We start from the raw sequence: 8,351 nt of genomic DNA, 5'->3' as shown, positions 1-8,351 counted from the left end.
CCATTTGGGTCTGAACTTTCTCTCATTGTTGGATTGCTTGGTATAGCCGAAATCCAGGCATCGGACCTCAACCAGTCAGAAAATTCAATCAGAGTAAACCTTTGGTGGTATTGATGTCGTGAAAACCGCTCCTGTTTCTCCTTTCTCACCAAGAGACCACAGCATACCTACCAAGGACTGAACTCTTATGGAGAAGTCATCCAAGGCTTTGTTATCCTTAATGGTGGAGAGACGTTCCATCTCTTCTATCTCCCATAGGGCATATTGGTATGGACGGCCATACCTGTCATCGAGAGATTCAAAGGCATGTGTGTAAGTTGTCTTAGATTCTGCATGGGCCAAAATAAGCCGATGAGCCACTGGGACCTTGATGTGTTTCAGCAGGATAGCGTACTCGTAGTGCTCAGGTTGGCTGGGGTGTAGAAGAGTACTAAGTGCAAGACGGAGTTCCACATACTGAGCCCTATCCTCCCAGCTTACATCAACTTCTTTTGGTCATAGTTCACCTCTCCTTTGGACGATTGTGACTCTTCCAACTCTTGCTGGTTGAGAGATTATGCCTGTTTCATCTGCATAATGCACACAAAAGAAGAGGGCAAATGGGAGCTGTAAAACTGAGCCAAAACATTAGCGTTTTAAGCTAAAACAACTGGCTAAAATTATAATGTTAAAATACTGGAAGTGCAGTCAGTCAGTAATTCTCTCTGTGTTCACTTCGACAAGCAACTCATTTCAAATTATAAATGCTCTTTTGGTCCATTGTTCACATAAACAATATTGACATGGAAATGTCACTCCTCTTGCAAGTTGCCATAGAGGAAAGACAAAAAAACAAAAATAGACCTTGAAAGCTAAAAATGTGACACTGGATATAGCAGCTCTTCTTCCTCAGTACTCACTTCTCTCCTGTGTTTCACTCTAACTCGTTCCTGTTTACAGAATGAGGACTCGTCAATTCGTGCATGAGATTTCCTTCGAGATTTCCTTCTGTGTTTTTTTTTTCATCAGGGGCCTCTCTCCTGAGTGTTTGAACTGATGTAGCAGATAGAATCGATGACTGTTATTTATTTGACTTTTTCTTCACCTGTTGCTGCAGGCCTGAAATATACTGACTTTGCTGTGATATACAATTTTGGTAGTCCAGCCGATTCCCAATTGAGTATCAGTTGTTACATACATCCTAATCAGTGGTCTCAGTGGTGAAACACTTGGAACTAAATCTGCATTGCTGGCAATAATTTACTTCACTGCACGTAGCTGCTTGTGTATGCACAATATATGGTACATGCAGATACATGCAGAAGCATATTTTGTATGCAGGATCTTAATCCTCAACATGCATTCATTTCCTGACAGCTATCATTGTAGTTGCATAACATCTTAATTGAGGAAGTCCAGAATTGATTTCAGTCTTGAATTTAGTCAAAGATTTTGCTTGTATCTTTTGATCAAATGGCTAATTAAAGCTCTTCAGACATTGATCACAACAACTGGGTTGCCCCTCCTTGTGTTTTTTCTTGACTACCTTCTCTACTTCGCATGTTCTTATCTCTGAGGAAAGGACGGCTCATTCACAACAAGGAGACGAGTGATGGCCATAATTTTCCAGACTAAATTCTGTCATGATTTGAGTTGTGTAACAGATTACATCACAGCTTTCTTCACATCCCTCCTCCCTTTGCCTCCCATCTCACACTGCATGAAATTTGACTTGAAAATTAATCCATCCTGGCAACAGCTGAAACGTCTGCATCCACTTTGTCGTCCTATTGTATCTATAATGCTATTGTTTTGTGTGCTGCTGTTAACAATTATTTCCCATTTCCCCACAAGTTTTACAAGCACACCAAACAAAGTTAGTCAAAGTTCAGTCGTGCATGAATTCTCCATGTAAATGGTTTGGAAGCTGCTTCCTAATTTGGCGTCAGTGATGGGTTTCTCTTGTGCATGAATGTACTGAGGTCCCTTTGGAACAGCTGCACTTACAGGTATCTACAGTGTTTAATTTCCGTTCTTCAGCACACACAAACCGGGTTGTAAATACAGATCCTGAGAAGATGTCACTGCCTTTCTGCCTAAATCTAACCAAACCCTTATTATAGCTCTGTAAACATCATAAACGGTTATTTTTTTAATTAATTTTTTTTTTTAAAATGAGTGGCATATTTCTCCCAATACTTGTCAGTGTAGGGACTAACAAATCCTGTGATTTGTTATTTTAAACAAATGGTCCAGTGGGAGCAATTAACAGGGTGGGATTTATCAATAATCAGCACAGTTTATGCTCTTGATATTTCAGAACCATGACTCTATCTTGCACAAACCTCAGTCAGATAAAGAATCAGTAAGTCGGGCAGAATAGAACAACATATTCAACTAAACGACCGCTCTGCCTCGGTACTCTCTCTGCTACAGGGGATGGAGAGGGAGGATGCATTTTGATCATTTTGGTAACGAGCGATGGCATGCCCCCTCATCCTCCTCCCTAATTGCCAACTGCTAATTACGTATATGGTCATTTAGGTTGAACGGCTAAAAATATGCGTACTACCATCCAGAGCTCACTGATGAATTCACTCTCTCTCATGCGTTCGATCAGTGCACTAACAGAAACATTTAGGGGTAGTTATGTGCTTTAAATAAAATGTACGCTTTAAACAGCTGTTTCTGTTTCACTTCCAGTCTCTGGCAAACCATGTGTCTGCTCCAATAACACACTTCTATACTTAAAATACCTCTGCAAATATGCTTAATTTTTTTTTAGATCAGAAACTAGTGAGTGTTGCATGCAGTGGTAAGCTTCACTAAACATAAAGACGAGAAAAGGGGAAATTGGTAACAGCCCAGCTTTGTCTAAAGTTCAAATACATACCTACCAGTATATCTACAGCTACATTGCATTTCATATGTCTGTGTCATAACCATGTTGTGCAAAACAGCAGCCAGAAAAATGTATACAGGTCTCATCATTGCTGTAAAAAATGCCACAAAAATCAGAAGTCAATGAGAAGTCATTAATTTCTCATTAATCAAATGCCCATCCATTGTCTTTTATTTGGTTTGAGCATGAGGGGAGTTGGAACCTTTCCCACATACAGTACATTATAACCTTCCATGTATTTGGGGTTTGGCTAAAAAGCTCCACTGAGCATCACCTAAGGTCCGTCCTTCCTGTAACTATCCAGATATATAAATCCTCTCCTTCTCTAAAGTTGTGTAGTTTTTACAACTTGTACAACCCACTGACACTGCTGTTAACTTGTATTGAGATTATTGTAAAATGACTTACCTAATTTGTACGGTTTAACTACTATTCTTTATTATTACATTTTAGGCTTTGTTTTTATTAATATGCCCGGTGTTCATTTGTCGAGCTCATTTACATAGAGCAATTTTCCTACAAATATCAATCAAGTTTTTCTGATTGTGAAATTGAAACCAAACAGCTGTAAATACAGAAGAGGCACAATTCTTGGCGACTGAGAAAGTGTTATGCTGCTGTTGCAACAATGTCCAGAATTAAAGTCAGTTTTATCAAAGGGAGTCGGACTATTCATGATTCATGAACTATAACCTTCCCTTCCAAATCTAATAAATTTCACGTTATTTTTTCTCCTCATTGTCAGCGCTGAGGAATGATGTGGTTATAATCCATTAGCGGGAAACTTTCAGGCCAGTGGCAGAAATAGAAGCACGGAGAGATTAAAGGGCGATTCTCAGACAGAGCTTGCAGATGCAACCGAGCAATAATACGACAGAGGATGTCTGATGTGGAAGGCGAAAGGCACTTTAAAAATATGAACAGTGACAATTGCTGTGACTCTACATCGACCTCCACATTAGCCTTAACATGTCTCTGCTTCTGAGACAGACTGAACTACGCTTTAAGAAAAACTAAAGAACAACTTTTAACATCAAGTTGAAATCATTTTGTATTTCTGGCCATCTAAAAAATATTCACTTTCTATTTTTAGCTTTGTTTTTTCCCCACCAAATCTTGAAGGCTACTCTGTTTTTAGACCTGCCAAACATTAGTGATGAGGCTTTATCAGAGCTGTCTACTGAAAAGAAAATGGTTATCTCCTGCAGCTGGAACTGACACTGATAAGAGGCATAAGGGAACCAAAATGTTAAAGTTGTGGTCGTTAAATCTGAAACAAAAGAACTGAGAACTGTTGAAACCGAGAAGAACTTCAAAGCTAGGTGATAATTATCTGTGGGTTTGCTGTTACTGCTGGCAACTTTAGCTCTATGCCCTCCCAATGCATCTGTAATATAAAAACATATGCAGGGCAAAAGTATTGCATCCTTATGATCAACATTTCCAGCTTCTCTGTTTCCTTGGGACAATTGTTTTGGATCCCACCTGCCTCATGATCTATTGAGAATAATTAAATTGTTATCCAACATCTAAATATTTTCTACACACTAAACTATTTTAGGACATAATTAAGACAATCAAATTGGGACCCATGGTAAGAAATTGCCTACATTTCTCAGAAAGTTCTGTCTCAACATGTTCACACAAACTTAAAGGGCACAGAAGCATCTTGACATCTGTGCCGTGCTGTCCAGTCACAGATGTTTCTAACGGAGTAGAAATGTCTCCTGACCTGAGCTTTAATGCTTTTGGCAAAGACTTCCTGCTCCACAGCCCCTCAGGGGTTTTGAGGTGATTTTGAAGTGATGATATACTACAAATATTCAAAACAATTGACTTTTTTTTCGACACACAAGACAGATACAGATGTTTAAAATGATGCGTCTTAAATGTCTGTCTTTTAATTTTGCCTTGCAACACAATTTTTTTATGTATCTAAAAGCATCTCAGCATTTTAAAAAAGCCATGTCACTGGGTTGCTGTCATTACTATTTATCAAGGACACCTCCTCTTACTGTATCTATTCATGCTCCACAGGGAGCGCTGAAGCAGTAAAGGTCAGGATGTCATTTATCTTCCCAGCATGAGAGGATATCCGATCTGCAACAGCCTGGACACAACAGGAAAATGCTGTGCGATTTGAGTGAAAGGTCAAAGTTTAAATAATGCCCCCATAATGCTTAAAGAGCTGCTCTTTGTTGTCAGGTTTACTTTTCCAATTGATTTTATTTTCAAATTCTAAATCTAAATGAAAGATGATGGGATTTTATTATCTTTTATTCTTAGTAAGTTACATAAACTATATCCCCAGTATTTGACTTTCGATTTAATTTAAAGGCCTTATTTTCTGAACCCGCACAGAGCAACAGGTTCCTCTAAACTAAAGGAGGTTATTTGTATGTTCTTGAAAAGGCTTCTTCTTGCTTTCTGATAGTTTAATGGGAAGATGGATATCGAGGAAATGGTTCACCGACTTCTGTCAAAAGAAGTTAAATCTGCTTACCAGCATCTCTTAAAGCTCACTAATTAACAACTTGTTAGTTTACTCTGTTCAAAAGCTGGTATCAAATCACACTGTGACAAGATACAGAAGATTGTGTTAATTAGAAGCAAGAGTGCAGAAGGTCACTGCATCCAGCTGTCCGCTCAGATCTATTTACAGCACGCAATCCCCCCAAAACAGTGTTTATATATATATGTGCACATATTAAACAAACAACAATACATGTTAATTTGTGATCTTTAGATGCGTTGGGTATTTTTTTTTCGGATGGTGAATGTCGGTCTCTTGTCCATCCAGCTCACTATGGTCCAAGCTGAAAAATCTGGAAATCTATTGGATGGATTTGCACGAAATGTTTTAGAGATATTTGTGGTCCCCAGAATCAATCCTACTTGACTTTGGTGATCTCCTGACTTTTCCCTTATGAGGCTGACATTTTGTTTTTTATTAACATGTCTTGACAGCTATCGGATAGATTGCCCGTAATTAAGGACAGAGATCCATGGTGTATTCTCTATGTGCATGTGGCAAACATGCAGCATATCTTAATAATGAAATTTCTCTCTGAAGTTAGAATTTTAACTTGAAATTTCTTTTGGAAGTGAAGTGGTAACCCACCATGAGACGGGTGATACCTGACTGTCAGCAAGTAAACATTCGCAGGAGGGAGGACCTAAATGAACCAGAGACATTAAAGAAAAAGGGGGATGTTTCGCCCCCGGTCAGCAAAAACTGAATGGAGAACAAACAACGAGAGGGCAAAAATGAAAAAAATAGGAACTGAGGGAAGAAAAATAGGAATAAAACCAGTAAAATGCAGGTAACCATGCACACACAAGGACGAACGAGGACAATCTAGCAAAGGAACAGGGAAACCAGGGGAGGGTATGTGCAGGGTTAACTGATAGCGTAAACGGGGGCAGGTAATTAACTGGAATCAGGTGTGGATGATCAAGAAAGCATGAGGACAGGAAGTGAAATGGCAGTACAGATGAGGACTTCAAAATACAAGACAATATGCAAAGACAAAGTGAAATGCAGAATCGTGACGGAGTGATCAAAATGTTGTCTAATCCCTAAATGTTATCTAGACAAGGCAGGTACGGTGCATTGGACACGTTAAGCTTTGACTGACAGTCAGACAAACTGTCTTTTCATAAAAGGAGGGTCCTTTTAGCTGAGGTTGTCAATACAATAGTAGCCAGACACATGGGTGCCACAGTGGGTGTCTTTGGAAGCAATTCTTCAGCAAGCAATACTCTCTATTTTACTTTGTGTGCTTTCATGGTCACAGCTGCTCAGCTCAGAACCCGTTGACAGGTGCAAAGAAATTAAATCTAGAAAAAGAGAAAAACATTGAGGTCAATTATAAAACTGTAAAATTGGACAGTCTGCAAAGGAGCTGTCACATAACATCATTCCTCACACTTACACATTGAGTTCCAGCTCGCTCTGTGTGTGTGTGAGGTAACGTCCTGCTGCTCTCACCATGTACCTCTCCAATCTGAGCCGGTCGTAGTTGGTGGCTGAGTCACCGTTTGTCTCTGATGTCACTGCAGAGAGAATCACTAATGATCCAACCACGGCGGCTCCGTGGGCGCCTTCCTGCACAATAAGAAACACTTCCTCTTTGCTGTTAAGTAGAAAACAAGCAACCTTTGGAGGGGTTTTTAAGTGACTGCAAAGATTTACAGCAACGGTTATAGAAAGTGTAGTCTACTCCCTGCTTTATGATCAGACAACACAATTCTACTCAAAGAAGATTTCTGTATATATCCCTGTACTTGCAACAAAAAACTAAAGTCTGTAGCTTACATTTGTTCAAACTACCAATCCTCAGCCAAGAAAAGGGCTCAAATCTGTTTACTGCATCTGTATGAAGTCAGGCTGAAGTCAACATTCAGATCTGTGAATAATACTCACGCCTGCTTGAAGGGAACAAAGTCGAGAGATGTATCGTCTTGGTGTAATGCAGCATCTGAGGTTGAGCTTATTGTCCTGCCTGTCTGTTGACAGGGTGAATCTGTTCTCATCCCTGGGCGGACAAGGATCCTCGGGTTTAGGCACCAAAATGTTTTACAGTAATTTTCTGAAGATCAGGCACCAAATCTACTTTTACGTACTTCTTTGTAAGTAACATTATCCATGTTACGCAAGTTACTTCACGTATGTCACTTACATTAAATATGTTGCATTTCTTAAAAGAAATCCGTGTTTATTTTTGCTTTTTCATGGACTCAAAACTTCCGTCTCTTAAGTGAAAGTCCTGTGTTTTCCATCCAACCACCTCCAACTTCTTGCTACCCGGGTGGTTTTTGATGCCCTGGGAGTGAGAAGAAGCTGACAGGACAGAGGCTTGAAGGTGACACAATGTCACTCTCTATCTTTAGAGTCATTAAGTAATCTGTCAGTTTGCATTAAGGAAAACTGTCATAGCATCTGATCTGACCGTTCTATCTTCATGTTGCAGATTGCTTTATATATTTCTGTTTAGTACACAAGAGAGCCAAAGACGGACGACAGAAAAGTCGTCTTGATGCACAAACAGAAAAACGGAAATCTTCAATACAAATTTCTGTAATACCAATTAAGTGAAGGTGCCAGAATAGTGACTCACGAGTGGTAGCCTTTTCAGTCCATGCTGTGCTTGTGAGCTATGAAGAACATTTTGTAACTTGTGACTCAGATCAGTTTGACAGCCCTAAATGTTATCAGGCGGTGTCTGTCATTGCGTTCATGGGACTACAGCAGTACTGTGTACCTTGTTTTTGAGCTACACAGAACCACAGTTTGTTTGTCGAGAACAAATGCAGAAGACTTTGTGAAAATTATGGTTATTATGAGTGAATTTGATGAGAGAAACATTCAAAACATTATGTATGAATGCAGTATGAACAGTACAAAAGTCATTAAGAATCTTGCTGTTAAAGCTTTTTTCTATGTATTCTATTTGGATTTGTTTTTGGT

The sequence above is a fragment of the Embiotoca jacksoni genome, unplaced genomic scaffold (assembly GCF_022577435.1).
Source record: "Embiotoca jacksoni isolate LCO1_2020_lvr unplaced genomic scaffold, fEmbJac1.0.p SCAF_23, whole genome shotgun sequence".
NCBI classification, from domain to species: Eukaryota; Metazoa; Chordata; class Actinopteri; family Embiotocidae; genus Embiotoca; species Embiotoca jacksoni.
Note: the sequence above shows the minus strand (reverse complement) of the source record.